Source organism: Grampus griseus (assembly GCF_964374135.1).
Source record: "Grampus griseus genome assembly, chromosome: 17".
Lineage (NCBI taxonomy): Eukaryota > Metazoa > Chordata > Mammalia > Artiodactyla > Delphinidae > Grampus > Grampus griseus.
The window spans coordinates 62,589,847-62,607,029 of record NC_139011.1 but is presented as its reverse complement, the minus strand read 5'-3'; positions in this window follow the sequence as shown (position 1 = coordinate 62,607,029).

The following is a 17,183-nucleotide window of genomic DNA, read 5'->3' as shown; positions in this document are numbered from 1 at the left end:
GAAAGACAAAAAATTTTGCTGGTAAAGTATCTGTAAATAGAAACATTAAACCAAATGTTTAGTAAGTTTTGTTAAGATAATTTGAAAACATAAAAATGAATGACTAGACATGTAGTTGAAATTTTACCCAGGCTATGGCCTAATGTTGTCTTACACTGCTGTTAATAATTGTTTTCTTTTTGTAAGTTTATGGATATTTTAATGGGAATTTTAGAGGATTTAGATAATACACATCTTATTTGATCTTTACAAATAAACTACTTCTAAACTCATTAGTTCCCTTGATCTTTCCTGATAAAAGATCAGGTATTTTACTCAGGTAAGTTTCCTGAGTGATACAAAGAGTATATATATTACTTTTCTTTCTATAGAAGGAAGGTGAGACTGCAAGTTTGTGCATTTACCCAGGTTTTCGGTTTTTTCCAAAAAAATATTTATGAAGCCTTACTCATAGCCACACAACTAGCTAAAAATTATACTGAAATTATCTTTGAAATGTCAGTGAAGTCCTCCTTACTATGCTATATTGCTTCCTTTTTTACCATATAGATTATCTTTGCTCATTCCTCAGTCCTTTTGGTCTACTTCCAACTTCTTTCTACCATCTAACAAGATTAAGAGAGAAAGAGAGAGAGAGAAAAGTGCCTTATGCTGAGCTTGTAAGGAACTACTTGTTTATTTTTTTGCTGTCAGTTTATTAAAATGTCATACCTAGGGCTTCCCTGGTGGCGCAGTGGTTGAGAGTCTGCCTGCCAATGCAGGGGACGCGGGTTCGCGCCCCGGTCCGGGAAGATCCCACATGCCGCGGAGCTGCTGGGCCCATGAGCCATGGCCGCTGAGCCTGCGCGTCCGGAGCCTGTGCTCCGCAACGGGAGAGACCACAGCAGTGAGAGACCCGCGTACCGCAAAAAAAATAATAATAAAAACAAACCAAAAAAAAAAAAAAAAAAGTCATACCTAGAATTAGATATCAATTTTCTAAAAACAACATAATTTAAGATAAACTGCAGAATTATAGGAAATCTGTACTATTCTCATTATATACAATGATTAGCCTTTGAAAATGGAGAAGAGTCTTGGGATCAGGTGTTTGCAGAAAAGGTTCTGCCAGAGACTATATCTACCAGAGATATAATTTTGAAATTAATTTCTGCCATGACATAATTCTTAAACTTTGACTAAAAGTAATATTCCACTCCCATTAGACATGAAGCACAATAGAATAGAAACTTGGTCTTATTTACAACTACTCTGCTCTACTGCCAAAAGAGTCCAATATTTTAATACTATTTTGGAATGTGTCTATATAAAATTAAAGAGGTGAAGACTACTGGCAGAGGGCCTTCCTCAAGGACCACAACACAAATTTCATCACTCTGAACCTGGGAATGGGTAGTTGGGGACCATATTCATCCTACAATTCAAAAGTACAAAAATAAAAGAATATCTGACCCAAACTGTCGATAGTGCCAAAGCCAATAGTTGATAAACTCTGGTCTGGAATGAAAGCGATTCCAACGCTTCTTTTATTACTTAATTAAATATTTTAAAAATAATAAATATCCTTTCATAAGCAAAACATATCTCTAGATAACCTGATTATCTGATTTTTGTGTTAGTTTCTATTAAAACTACAACTGTATGACATAGGCATTTGAGGTGGTTTCAGTTATAAAGTCACAAGTAGACAGATGTCATATTTTGTTATCTTTAATCAATGGTCATTTTTATGCTTTGGTTTGATGGCTGGCATCATTGAAGTACTATGGAATTAGGTAGCATGTAAGCTAGCGCAATGTCGTTGCATGAAGACCACACTTATCATAATGTCTCCCACACTTTGTGTGATATTGCAAACAATCTGTTTAAGGTTTAATTACGTTTGTAAAATGGATATAATACCTTACTCAAAGAATTCCTGAGTATTAGAGATAATAAAGGTAAAGAGCAAAAAGCACATCAACATAGAGTAAGTACCTAAAATATTAGCTGCTATTATTATTATTACTCACTGTACAAGTTCTCCTTTCCTGTAATTAGTATTAGAATTTTACCTGCAATTTATCCAGCTTTCACCAGATGTTGATGGCATTTTTATTATGATACACAAATCAAAATCTCACAAAAAAGCTGAAAGGACTACACTGGGGATATAATCAATCTGATTTAAAAAAAAAAAAAAAACTTAATTAGAGGATCAGAATGAACATCAGATTACACTCCATACGAAAATCATGTATAATGGGAAATCGTCATGTTTTCGGTTATTTTGTATACTTTGTATGAGTACTACATGCCTGCTCTAGCATTCACTGAGTTTCTAAGGGCCATGTAGCTGCAGTTCAAGTAATTTGAACACTAGATGCCACTCTTGTATCCTTAAATAAATACAAATACACATTTCAATATTTTCAACAAATTAAGGTCCATGTTTAAACCTTTAATCAACTGTATTTTATATGAACTTCTAACATACTATAGCATTGTTTCTGTGATATACCCAAGGAAGTGGAATATACATCTAAAGTGTACTCAGGGCACACATAGACTCTGCAATTACTATGAAATTTACCACTAAAGTTTCTCAGTTTCTTTTCATGTTGAAACGATGCTATAAATCAGTTTTGATTTTAGTTCTAAAACCTTAGCTAATACAACTATCTGGAAAGGCCTCCTTTCTTCAAGTAAGTTTCAAAAATTAGCTTTATTTTGATTATTTTTCTCTGATGGCCTAATACCTTAAGATTTTCACATTCTAAAACAAAACGTACACACACATACCCACAGACATATATACACACAAAGGAAGAGAAAACGCCTATATTAAACACATTTATTAAGACTATGAGAATCATGAAAACTGTTTTAAATACATTTGTTCACTAAATGTTCACAACTCCCATTTTACAGTTGCAGAAACAGACTCAGAGAGACTAAGGAATTTGCCCTACATCACATAGTTCACAAGTAAAACAACCCCTGATTTGAGCCCAAACTGTGACTAGAGAGCTGAGATACGTAGTGACTACATGAAATTCTTCTATTGTGCTTAACTTGCACTGTGCTTGATACCATATCACAACTCTTCTATCTAGCCAGTAATACTATGTACTATTCAGATATTGACTTTGGCATACACAGAACTTATTTAGGTACTGACATGATCATACCAATAGTAAAATAACATCTGAGACAACTGGAGATGACAGTAAGAAGTTATTATTAATTTTTGTAGGTGATATAAGCATAGTGGTTATGTTAAAATATATTTATTATTTATAACTACATTCTGAAGTATTTATAATAGGTGAAAGCATGAGTCATTTGGGATATACTTTAAAATGCTTCAGAAAAATGAAATGGGGTGACAGATTAATTAAAATTAGTAAATTCTGATTATTGCGGATATTATATAACAGCTACATGAGAGTTCATTGTGTTATTTTTCTAATTTTGTGAATGTTTGAAAAGTTTTATGATAAAAGTTTAAAAGAATATTTATCAGTTCAAGGTACAAAACCATCTCAAGTAATCACTGTTAAAAACGATGTGCTCATCTTTAAGGAGTTTGTGGCATAGAGCTTTGCTTCTACAATGAACTCATATCATAGAAACACTGCATAAGTTTTGTTAGATTAAAAAATTATTACTCTTCTTAGAGAAGAGTTAACACCTATTCTTCTCAAACTATTACAACAAATTGAAGAAAAAGAAATGCTTCCAAACTCATTTTAAGAGACCAGCATCACCTTGATAACCAAACCAGACACAGACACCACAAAAAAAGAAAATAACAGGTTAATATCACTGAACATAGATGCAAAATTTCTCAACAAAATATTAGCAAAATGAATTCAATAATACATTAAAAGACCTTGATCAAGTGAGATTTATCTGAGGGATGCAAGGATGGTTCAATATCCACAAATCAATCAACGTGATGCTCCATATTAACAAGGAAAGAAATAAAAATTATATGATCATCTCAATAGATGCAGAAAAGTCTTTTGACAAAATTCAACATCTGTTTACAATAAAAACTCTCAGCAGTGTGGATATGGAGAGAACATACTTCGACATAATAAAGGCCATATTTGACAAACCCACAGCTAACATCATATTCAACAGTTAGAATCTGAAAGCATTTCCTTGAATCAGGAACAGGACAAGGATGCTTAGTCTAACCACTTTTATTCAACATAGTATTGAAAGTCCTAGCCCCAGCAATCAGACAAGAAAAAAAAAAATGAAAGGAGTCCAAATTGGAAAGTAAAAAGTAAAACTGTTGGGCTTCCCTGGTTGCACAGTGGTTGGGGGTCCGCCTGCTGATGGGGGGGACGCGGGTTTGTGCCCTGGTCTGGGAAGATCCCACATGCTCTTCCCACATGCAGCGGAGTGGCTGGGCCCGTGACCCATGGCCGCTGAGCATGTGCGTCCAGAACCTGTGCTCTGCAGTGGGAGAGGCTGTGGCAGTGAGAGGCCCGCGTACTGCAAAAAAAAAAAAAAAGTAAAACTGTCACTGTTTGCAGATGACATGATAGTATATATAGAAAATCCTAAAGATACCAACATAAAACTATTAGAACTAATAAATTAATTCAGTAAAGTTGCAGGATAAATAAATAAACAGAAATATGTTGTGTGTCTATACACTAGTACTGAACTATCCGAAAGATAAATTAAGAAAACAATCCCATTTACAATTGCATCAAAAAGAATAAAATACCCAGGAATAAATCTAACCAAAGAGGTGAAAGACCTGTACTCAAAAAATTATAAGACATTGAAGTAAGAAATTGAAGACAACACAAACAATTGGAAGGAGATGCCATGTTCATGGATTGGAATAATCAGAATTGTTAAAGTGACCATATTACCCAAGGTAATCTACAGATTCAATGTAACCCCTATAAAAATGCCAGTGGTATTTTTCACATAACTGGAACAAATTATTCTAAAACTTGTATGGAAACACAAAAGACCCCAAATAGCCAAAACAATCTTGAGAAAGAAGAACAAAGCTGGAGGCACAATGCTCCCTGATTTCAAACTATACTACAAAGCTACAGTAATCAAAACAGTATGGTACTGGTGCAAAAACAGACTCATAGATCAATGGAACACAATAGAGGGCTCAGTAATAAACCCATATCTATATGGTAAATTAATCTATGATATAGGAGGCAAAAGCATACAATGGGGAAAAGACAGCCTCTTCAATAAAAGGTGTTGGGAAAACTGGACAGCCACATGCAAAAGAATTAAACTAGACTACTTTCTCACACCATATACAAAAATAAACTCAAATTGGATTAAAGATGTAAATGTAGATCTGAAACCATAAAACTCCTAGAGGAAAACTGAGGCAGTACACTATTTGACATTGATCTTAGCAATATTTTTGGGGATCTGTCTCCTCAGGCAAGGGAAACAAAAGAAAAAAATAAACAAGTGGGACTAGATCAAACTCAGAAGCTTTTGCACAGTGAAGGAAACTGTCAACAAAATGAAAAGGCAGCCTACTAAATGGGAGAAGATATTTGCAAATGATATATCTGTTTAGTCACTAATATCCAAAATCTACAAAGAATGCAAACAACTCAACATCGAAAAAACAAAAAACCTGATTAAAAAATTGGCAGAGTAACTGAATAGACATTTATCCAAACAAGGCATATAGATGGCCAACAGACACATGAAAAGATGCACAAGATCACTAATCTCTGGGCAAATACAAAGCAGAACCACAATGAGATACCACTTCACACCTGTCAGAATGGCTGTCATCAAAAAGACAACAAATAACAAGTTTTGGCAAGGTTATGAGGAAAAGGGAATGCACACACAGTGAAGTATTACTCAGCCATAAAAAAGAATGACATCTTGGCATTTGTTACAAAATAGATGGATTTAGAGGGTATTATGATAAGTGACATAAGTCAGAGAAAGACAAATACTGTATGATTTCACTTATATGTGAAATCTAAAACACAAAACAGTACAAAAACAGACTCATAGATACAGAACAGATAGTTGCCAGAGGGAAGAGAGGTTAGGGCGGGGGTGAAATATTAAGGGGGATTAAGAGGCACAAACCTCCAGTTATAAAATAAGCCATGGGGATATAATATACAGCATTAGGAATGTGGTCAATAATATTGTAATAACTTTGTATGGGGACAGATGGTTACTAGATTTATAGTAGTAATCATTTCATAATGTATGCAAATATCAAATCACTGTATACTATACCTGAATCTAACAAAAAATAAAATAATAAATAAAATTTTAAAAAATTAAAATTACTACCATAAGAATTAGATAGGAGTATATCATTGATTTCAGAAAGGGTAGGTTTTGATGAGAACCAGGAAAAAGAAGGGGGAGGTTCATCAAGGGATCTGTCAAGAGAACATCTGAGTGTAACAGCAGGCAGAGGCACCATGACATTATCAGTCTCTGGTCATATCTGAATGGACAAAAGGAAGCATGGAAGGTGGAAAAAAAGCAATAAATGTTTATTTCACCATAATTTTGTTCATGGCATATGTCTGGTGATTTGGGGTACAGTAAAGAAAGATAACTATGTCTTAAATTTATTATTAACTCAGGTTTGTGTAAAAATAGCCCCCAAACATGTTATAGTAATGAATTACTAGGTAAACAAATTTAAAGAAAATTGTAATAGAGCATCCTAAGAGAATGGAGAAGAATGAGATACGTATAGATAATACCTATATGGGGAGAAGTAGAAAATAGTAAGTCTTGTCTCTGTCATAGTAACTGACATTTTTACCTTCAAATAATGTTTACTTTGATTAATCTGACTTTTAAAAAGTCACAAAATTGATTACTATGGTTTATGTTCATCAATGCTTTGCACAATTTCAGGCATATGGAAGCTCAGTAAATATATGTTGAATGAATAAACGAATGAATGAATATGTGAATTAGGCTATAAATTACATAAACACATATGTGCCACAAATGTTAACTGGTCATTCTAGAGACCAAAATATAACCTGGATTTTATATTAAGTAAAATATTATTAATTTTAAATGTGTCATGAGAGAGATGAGTTAATTCATGAAAATTTTTAAGCTAACTCTGAATAGAGGATAAGTGGAACCTACTGCTTTCCATGGATATGTGGTTCTCTTTCAGATAAATTTATTTTTATTTTCTCCCGAGTGTATTTTCAAGTTGAACTGTAGAGATTCTTTTCTATTTTAGATGAAAAATTTGCTGAGGCAAGAAAAAAATTAGACTATTGTTTTCCCTCATTTCAAAACCTTTTCCTCACAGTCCAAACAGAAGAAAATCAATGAATAAATCCTTATTCCAGTCACAATACATAAATGTCTTAGGCTTTTGGGAGACATTAAACATTAGAGCCTCTGTTAATTATAATGAACATTTATTTCTCTAGTAATAAGTGAGTTAAAAATGCATTGTTGGGTCATTTTAATGAGCAAGAAAAAGTACTACTTAGTGAAATCCATACAGTTCCTCCAGAAGTCTTTTTCTCTCCCAATTAGTTATTAAAATTAAAATGTAAAATAAAATATAAAAAATATAACTAAACAAATTAGACATATGAGAAAAATTTAAAAGATAGAATATAATTTTGACATAGTGAGAGTAGTCTTAGAGTTTCTAATGTGGTGTATTTTACTTCATAACTTTACTAATTATTTATGTACCTTTTTTAGAAGATGATGGAATACATCAAACTCTGTTTAAAGCTACTCTTATCTCATACAGTGGATGTCATAAAAACAGCATATTTTATTTTCATATGTATGAGTAATGCATTTTTAAGTAATAAATGTAATCAAAGGGCAGAAATCTGTGGTTCCAAGATCTAAGATTTAATTCATTTTATAGAAGGAGACTGAAAGTAAATTAAATATTCACATCCATTTTATTATAGATAAATACGTGGATTAATTGGGAAGATTTTATTTTTCATTTGTAACTCAGGAAGAAATTTAGAAGGTTTAAAAGAAATAAGCTTTGAAGCTATTGCTCAATACACAGTCCAAGAGTTTTTCACAAATAATAGTTAAATTTATAATATAAGAATAAATACATGGATGTTGAGAAATATTCCATAATTTGATTTTGAAAATTAAAGAAGCATAGTTGAAATTAAAGGGAAAAGAAAAATATCTATCCGTGGCTACTGTTTGGTTCTCCCACTTTGGAAAATAAAGCCCCGCACTAAATTAACCTCTTCTGTCATTAGCTTTTTTTGGTGTTGTCCCTTTGTTTAGCTTCCTCAAATGAAAACACAAATCAGTAAAGGCCTCATTCCAGAAGGGCTCCTGAGAATAAACAAACATTAAAGAACAAAAATTGATTTCTCAGAAAGCATGAAGTTACTTTTAAAAGTCTATTTTGTGTTTATCAATATATATATAATTGATGATTATAGAATCATAGAATTTCCAGGATTGAAAGGAACCCGAAATATCTTTTGATAGAAAGGTACATGATGTGTATCTATGGAACATATTTCTTTGGATCTTGCTCCCATAATCCTTCACTAGTGCATTATATAATTGAATGTTTACAGGTTTTTAAAAGAAGGGATAATATTTGTGGAAGAAGAGACGGTTACTAGAATATTTCTTTTACCTTACAATTCCCTTTCGTACATATTGTCCCAGGGATCCTTCGCAACAGATATTAGCATTTCCCTGGCAGCAGCTAACAAAATTTTCAGAATAGTTTCTAGGAAAACATAATTAGACTCAAATATCCTAATTTTAATGTAATTAAAAACTCAACAAAAATAGTTTTAACTAAATCTCAGTTGTTACCTACTGTTTATTAATCTACCTCTGGTATTTTCTAGGACTAAATGGCCGATTTTCCTTTGTTTAGAGTCATTATTGAGTGGAGATCAATTATATCTTCTTTGTACAGCAAAGCGGCATGAAAGACTGAAGTTTGAAAGCTTGACTTTTTGCACTGACTTTCCCTCTTAGGCATGAGCACTTTGACTAAAACATTGTAGGTATATTTCCAGAGGATAAAATTTAACTTCCTTTAAAGTTAGGCTTCCAGTTTCTTCAGTCTTTATGTGTGAGAAAGATTGGAAGAGATAAAAAAAAAAAAGCCCCTCTCCCCAAATCCAAAATCTTTGCAATGGAATGCACCCCAAAGTGTTAAATGTTGCTAATGAGGTGACAATACTGTGAAACTTTTCTGTCTCTCAAACATCTTTTACTTTTGCATGTGAATACTTACAGTCATTCATTAACCATATGAGCTATCTTTTTGTTTTTGCTTCTTGAAAATTTTAAACACATCTAAAGAAAACTGGTAGTTTTTCCACAGATGCATTGAAAGCTATTGGAGGGAGGTTATTATGACAGTGAAGTGATATTATTGTTTAGACATATACAAACCAGGGTCAAAGATGAAATATTAGAACAAAAAATTCTCCTAGCTCTTATCACTTAGCAAATTACAAGAGTTTTGGAGTTTCTGTGCCAGGAACTGGGGACAGAGACCAATATATGCATTATGTATAATCTCACAGGGTCTTTGCATAGTAAGTACTATACAAGTCTTTGTTAATTAAGCAATAAATAAATATAGACTCTTTAATGGGTATTGGAATTGCAGTGTAAGATTAAATATTTTCAACTTGTAACTGCTTATTTTTACAAATCAGTGTTTTTGCCCATATTTCTAATGATTAAATGATTTAGAGAATCTGTGTTTTTCAAATGACATTGCTGTAAAATTGGGTCTAATGTACGGGCAAAAGTGCAGTTATTTTACATTTGGACCGAGTAAACATGTCACTTATTCTTATATGTATAGCATTAAAATTACACCGTCTGAAAAAAGATGAGCTTCATAAAATTTCTCTTCTTATGTTGGTAAATATGAAATAACACATTCTCTTTAACTTTTCATTCATCAGGCTATAGAAATTCTCAAACGTTAAGTGTACTGTACTGAAACATATGTAAACTGAGAAACAGTGTGCATAATCCTAGCATTCAAAACTTGCTTTGTCAAACGTTTTTGACCTTGAACTGTACAACATGGAGCTTTGAAAATTTTCAAGTATAAAATACAACTTTTGATAGTGTAGAGCTGTAATCTTAGTATTACAAAATCCTATCTGATTATCTTGGTATGAATTGTAATTTTAAGTTTAGTTTTGTGATTCTTTTACTTAGTTTATACTTAAACTTTAAAATAACTGGATGTGTTTGAATATTCAGAGGTACATTATTATCTGTACCTCCAACTTTAAAAAAGTTGGAGTGATTTCTTTTTTCCCTCAGAATCTGACCTGTCAATCACTCAACCTTTTTTTCCTGTTCTTCTGTGCCAAAATCCACTACTTCTAGGTTTTTTGGCTCTTGGTTAGTCTTCAAAAGCTGAAATCCTACACTGAATAAACTGTCAATATTTGTTTTATAAGTCTCCTACTTTTATAGCAGAATGGTGGATCATGTGGTGGAGAAGTGAAATCTCAAGAGTGCTAATTAAATATTAAGAGCTCAAACCTATGTAAGATGCATTTTTCTAAATGGCACACTTCAGTTGGCCTCGAACTCCTTTAAGTTTCCGGGTGCAATACTTCTGAACCTCTTTGTTTATTCAAATATCCAGGAAGTACTGATCTATGACAGACCCATCAGCAAAGTTTTAGCTACCATGTGAATTCTGAATGGGCTATACAAGAAGACATCAGCCACAACCCTGTATCTCATTCAGCCCAGAAGTTCATGTTGCTTTTGTTCTGCAGCTCTCTGGAGAATGTTATCCATATAAAGCCAAAGTATGAAAATGAGCCTATTTTAATGGGCTTGAGTAGTTGATTTGGGGTTAGTTTCCCTTACTTCATCATTTCTAAAAGGTACATGTTGAAACACCATGAAATTGAATGAATGTGTTGCTCAATTTTGGTTAAAAGAGGTGGTTTACTTTAGGGAAGTGGGCCCCAACTGGATCGTGGTTAGAGGATATAAAAGTACATTAACAGCAGACTTGCCTGGGAAGTGAAACCTTAACTTTTCAGCAAGTGTGTGTGTGTGTGTGTGTGTGTGTGTGTGTGTGTTTGCATGTTTTTGTTTTTTGCCAGATTAAAGGTAACTGTTAATTTGCTACTGACTCAAATCATAATCTGGTTAAGGTATGTACATTTAAACTTCAGGCAAACTGGTGCTTTAAATTATCTTAAGTACCTTATATTTTTGTAGAGATAATGAGGATCTTGAGCATAGTGATGGTTTCATAAAGAATTTATATCCCTATAGTGAAATAATAAACATGAGTTAGTCCTTATCAGATGAATAGATAACAAAGTTTGGTGTTATATCTTCTGGTATTTACTTAAATTTTAAGATGCCAACATAAAAATCAGGTTTTCCATTATATTTTACTCATGCTGTTATCTATTCTTTAGAAAACCCTCTCACTCTCGTTTTATATTGTTTACATATTCTATACATATACAACATGTAGTATATTTTATAGATATAAATTTATATATTTTTTAAAAAATATAGGTAACTTGCCTAAAATTGTGTGAATGTCACTCTGCTGACAAAGTGGGACGAACACTCAGGAGCGGGAAAATTTGGTTCCTAATCTCAGTTTTGCTTCAAAACAGTTGTTGACCTAGAGCATTTCATACATCAGGAGAACCATCACCATGACCCTCTTTGTTCAGGTTCACTCTCTGTCTGAACTGCCTTTCACATCTGACATCACACAAGAAAATTCTACCCATCTTTTGTCTTTCAGAACCTATTCCTCCTTTGATGCTTTTTCCAACTACTGGCACAAACTGATCTCTCTCTTTTACAAATTGATAGAATCATAATATGTTAATATTAGAAATGTCTTACAAAATAACATAAGCCAACTTCCCAGTTAAAGCAGTTATCCATCCAACCACTTCCACAACAGATAAATCAGATTCCGCTTTAATACTGGCATTGACGAGGAGTTTAGAAAATTAGGAGAAATCCCATTTTAATCTCTCAAAAGCCCAACTATTAAGAACTTCACACTCAGGTTGCCCAAATTCCGTAGCAGAGCTAAAAAGAAAGTCAGTACACTGCATAAGTGGAAACATGCAAATATTCAAGCCAAATATATTTTTCTTTACCTTAACAAAACCACTTAATTTTCCCCAGAGAATGTCTACCTCTAGACCTCAAATATACCCTTTGTCTGAAAATGCAGAATATATCTGGCTGGAAACCAGATAGTATCTTTGCACTGTAAGAGGCATTTCCTCTCCTTCATAATGGGAACAGTGAAGGAAGAGGGCATTACCTTATGCGTGTGTGCGTGTGCACACACACACACACACACACGCCCTTAAACATACTTCCCTGCCTTTATCTTTGCAAAGCCAGTCCAAGTTGTGAGGAAGGATGTGGGAATTAACTTATTCACTCTACTCTTATAAAATGTATATTTACAAAATCATTTCTTGAGAAATAATAAAAAGATGAAAAATAAATCCTAATTGATAACAGACCTTCCCAATGATAAGGAATGCCCCCAACATCTTTTATTAGATAAATCAAGCTCACCAAGTCACCCATGTTTTAGAATAGCTTACATTTTATTTTCAGAATCCAACAGAAATATTGGTAAAGCCAAATTGCTGCTTGTTCCCAGTTCTTGATCAGATGGACACAGTGGCATAAAATAGAAACTGTTTACTTGAATAGATGAAAAGAAACATATATATATATCCATATTCATAACAGCCATTGTGCCATTGTGAAAAATGCTCTTTCAAATCTAACTAATGATTTTTTTGAATAATCAAATACTCAGTTCTATTAAAAACTCAAAATGTACTTTAAAATTTTGACTGAGAAATTTTTGTTTGTCAAATATTAGTAATGTTAATTAGGTTTTGTTTTCCCAAACCTTTATAGAAATGTTCCTGGCTCTGCCAATTTGTGCTGGTAAATTTGGAGATACTTTTTCTAGAAGAAAATCTGTCTTTGATTTTTATGACTAAGCATTTTCCCAGGATTTGAAAAAGGACTCCGGTCATACAACAAAATTACTTTGCAAGGAAAAATGAACAGATTGGCAAATTAAGTTATTACACAAACCTGTAATGCTGAGAAAACAGTTGTATTTTATTACCCATCTTATCTCATTATCTTATTAGAAAGATTTGCCTCTGTGATATAAAAACAAAAATAGGAAGGTATGTCTAAAAATTGTAGGGATCAGTAAAAATCTAGTTTATCTTTGAGGATTTTTATTTTTTAAAAAATAATACAGGATGAAAAACAATTTGTAGTCATCCAGCACAATAAAAAAAATTTAATGCCTTGCATCCCAGAATTTATATCTCTAGAAAAACTGTCAGATATATATACAAAAATTTTTTTTGCAACATGACTGGTAAAAACAAAATAATAGTTAAAACTTAAAAGTCCATCAAGAGGGGATAGATAAAATATGTTATATGATGGGATATAGCATATCTGTTAAAATGAATGAACTAAAATTAATCTACCAGAAATAAATCTCAAAGTATAATGATAAAAGAATTACAAAATGATAAGATGATGCAGAAATGTATGGTACTATTTATGTGTTGATATATTTGCAACAAAACACAAAAGTACTACATGCTCTTCAAAAATACATATACATGTATATGTAAAGTATTAAGAAATATAAAAGTATGTATACTAAGTTTATGATAATATTTATCTTAAGAGATAAATGACTAGATATGGAGGGAGAGACTTCAAATTTGTCTATAATATATAATATGTAAATGATTAGATAAAAACAGATAAAGCAAGTATCAACAAATTATAACCGTTCTAAATTCTGGTTGGTGGGTAAATGGTTATGCATTCTACTTTCTGTGAATATTTCTTCATTTTGAAATTTTTTAACAATAACCACAAGGAAACCCAGGGAATACATTTAGTAAAATGATAGTTATTTAAGTAAAGACAATCATCCCTTTTGTTGATTATTTGATGTATATAATATTAAGCAGCCTTTTATTTACCAACATTTGAAGAGGTATTTTAAACTATTTTTCTAGCCTGTATATATTCAGGATCACAGGAGTTTCAAGCCTTTATCCAAGACGTCTAGATATGAATTCATTTATGAGGGTACTGAGTTTAGTGGTGAAGCCGGAGGTAGATCCCAAGATTATCTGAAATGTTGACTGAAATAAGACAATATTATCAGCCTTCACTTTATACAAATACACTATTCTATATCTAGATCCAACTTACTGCTTGAGGAAAACTCGTGTTATTTTTCAGAAATCACCAAAAAGAGCTATTACTGTTTTGAAATGCCTATAACACTTAACCTTTTTTTTTTTTTTTTTTAGTCTGTAAATTGAGATTTGGAGTTTTCCCCAAACTTTGGTTTGAAATTGATTGAAATTTAACACACATAAAGTGTTTCCTTTCTGTGTTTCCCAGGCCCACATGGAGCTTTTAGGCATTGTTACAAATATAGTGCTTCCCTATTCCCCAGCTCCTAGGGCACATTCCTTGTGTTAAAAGGTGATTTCCACTACCTACCTCCATCATGGAAGATAAAGAGCTATCTCCTTTGGCGAGGATGATAGCACATGTCTAAAGCTCCACCAGTAAGACATTTTTGCCGGGGACTTTGAATATTGAATATGTAACTCCAAGCAGGGTCAATGAAGGGGTAAGGTCATTGCAGAAGTTTTGGTGGTACCAAGGACATTTTTGGTAGCAGCAAAATTCTCAGTAAAGCCTGCAGCTGCAGCAAAAATTGGCTGCATAATGCCAGTAACAGCAACTCCTTGGATGATCCTGTTTATGAACCAAGTACTTTGGCTGCAATTCTGTGAGCTAACTGAATAACTTTTCTGCTAAAATGACCCAGAGTTGCTATCTGTTGTTTGCAACCACAAAGTCTGATCTATTAAATATTCAAGGTGAATGAAACCCCAAAAACAGTAGAAAATAGATGTTTTTAAAATTATGGCTATTTCTATACATTTTGGAAAAAATATAGAGAAAAGTAAAAAGGTCACTTTGAAATAGAATCTTGGGTACATAGTATATCTTTGTTTAAACAAACAGGAATTATTACTGGTATCAACATGTTTTTAATTTAACACACAAATATGAATTCACTTATCACCAAGAATGCAGCTACATTTAAAAAAAATTTTCCCATCCCTCTGTGCTAAATAGCCTTCAAGTTTTCCATGCTAGATCCATGATATGAGAGGGATGTGAAGGGGAAAGCATTGAGCTGATCTCCGTGTCACTTGGATGTTATTGCTAGAATTGGAAACCCATAAATAGCAAAGTGCCTTAAAAATAAAAAATTAGAAAAATACATATTCATTTCTCAGTATCAGAGGAATTGGTAATTTATTATTTGATAACTAAAAATATAGTAGTTCCTGGAAGAACTAAACATATTCTTGTCCTTAGAGTTCATAGCTAACATGTATAAGTCTCTAAATTTTTCAGTCTTAATTTCATTTGGACTAAATCATTTCTAATCTCAGAGAAAGGGCAAATCATAGGCTGATATTCCAATTTTTGTGGTGTTGTTGCTGTTATGGATTGAACTGTATCTCCCTAAAATTCTTATGTTGAAACCCTAACCCCCAGTACTTCAGAATGTGACTGTATTTAGAGATAGGGCCTTTAAAGAGGTGATCAAGTTAAAATGAGGATCTTAGTGTAGACGCCAATTCAATTTGACTGGTGTCCGTGTAAGAAGAAATTTGGACACTCGAAAGATACACCAGGGATGAATTCACACAGAGGAAAGACCATGTGAGGGCACAGCAACAAAGCAGCTATCTGCAAGCCATAGAGAGAGTCCTCAGGATGAGACAATCCTGCCAATAAGTTGATCTGGGACTTCTAGCCTCCAGAATTGTGAGAGAATACATTTCTGTTGTTTAAACCACCCAGTCTGTAGTATTTTGTTATGGCAGCCCAAGCAATTACATCAGATTTTCAGTGACTAATAAATAAAATGCTGGAATAAATAGTATCCAGATTGCTCTTTATGTCTGCTATAGAATAGAGATTCCAAACTTGCAAATATATCAAGAAATCAATTAAATAAATGTAATATGATAAAATGTTAGGTTATGGTTTTATTGTCTTTGCATTTATGTACGTTTATCACAATTTTTTTCTAGTTTTTGATTCTTGGATATGTCAGTGTATGGTGGCCAATTCTCCTTTTGAGGAAAGGGCAGGCTTCTATTTAGGGAATGAAGTCCTTTCTACTTTTAAATATTAATATGTCAGTTATTTTGTGACATTATGTTGGTTTTGATTGTATACCTTTTTTTTCTTTCATTGGTGTTCATTTCCTTTACTTAATAAAATAATAAGTCTATAACCCTCTGTCAGGATTGGTAAGAGAAATTTAACCACCTAGGAAACGAGAACTAAATTAATTCTCTACAGAGGTTGGCTGTAAAGAAAACAAACAATAGTAAAACTTAGTAGATTCATTAGGGGAATAAAAAAGAGACACATAGTTCCCTACTCCTTAGCCCACTTACCAGGAACAAAAATGAGAAAAAATATATTGGAGGTAAAATGATAGTCAAATACTTCTCAGGGAGGAAGAAAATGGTGTAAGGTAGAATTTATCAGACCACTCTTAATTTCTAGCTCATTAAATTTTTGCACTCTGACTTAGAATTATTTAATTTTCAATTAAATTATGATAGATGGTATGTATTAAGTCAACTTGTTCAGTGTCCCATATATAACAGACATTCAATAAATGTTAGAGTCATTTCCTCCTTCCTTTGTGTAAATATCCAGGAAACATAAAATGCAAATCCTTTAGTAAAAAAGAAAAGAAAAAGGTTTTTAAAATTATCTTTAAGTAAAATTATCATGAACATGGTTATTTGAAGTGTTTGGACATATTAAGCAACAAAGAGCAATATGCAGAAAAGGGTAGATGAGAGATTTCATGGATTACATTTATGTGCAGAAAAGGCTATTTGAAAATGTATATGAATACTTTGAATTTCATATGCAAAGAAATACTGGCTTTGAAGGATTTGAAAAAGGAAGTAATGTGGGCAAAGCAATACATTTGAGAGATGATTTTGGCAGCAATGTCTGGCCACATGTTACAGAAACACAAAAATGTGGAGGAGAGTTGAGAC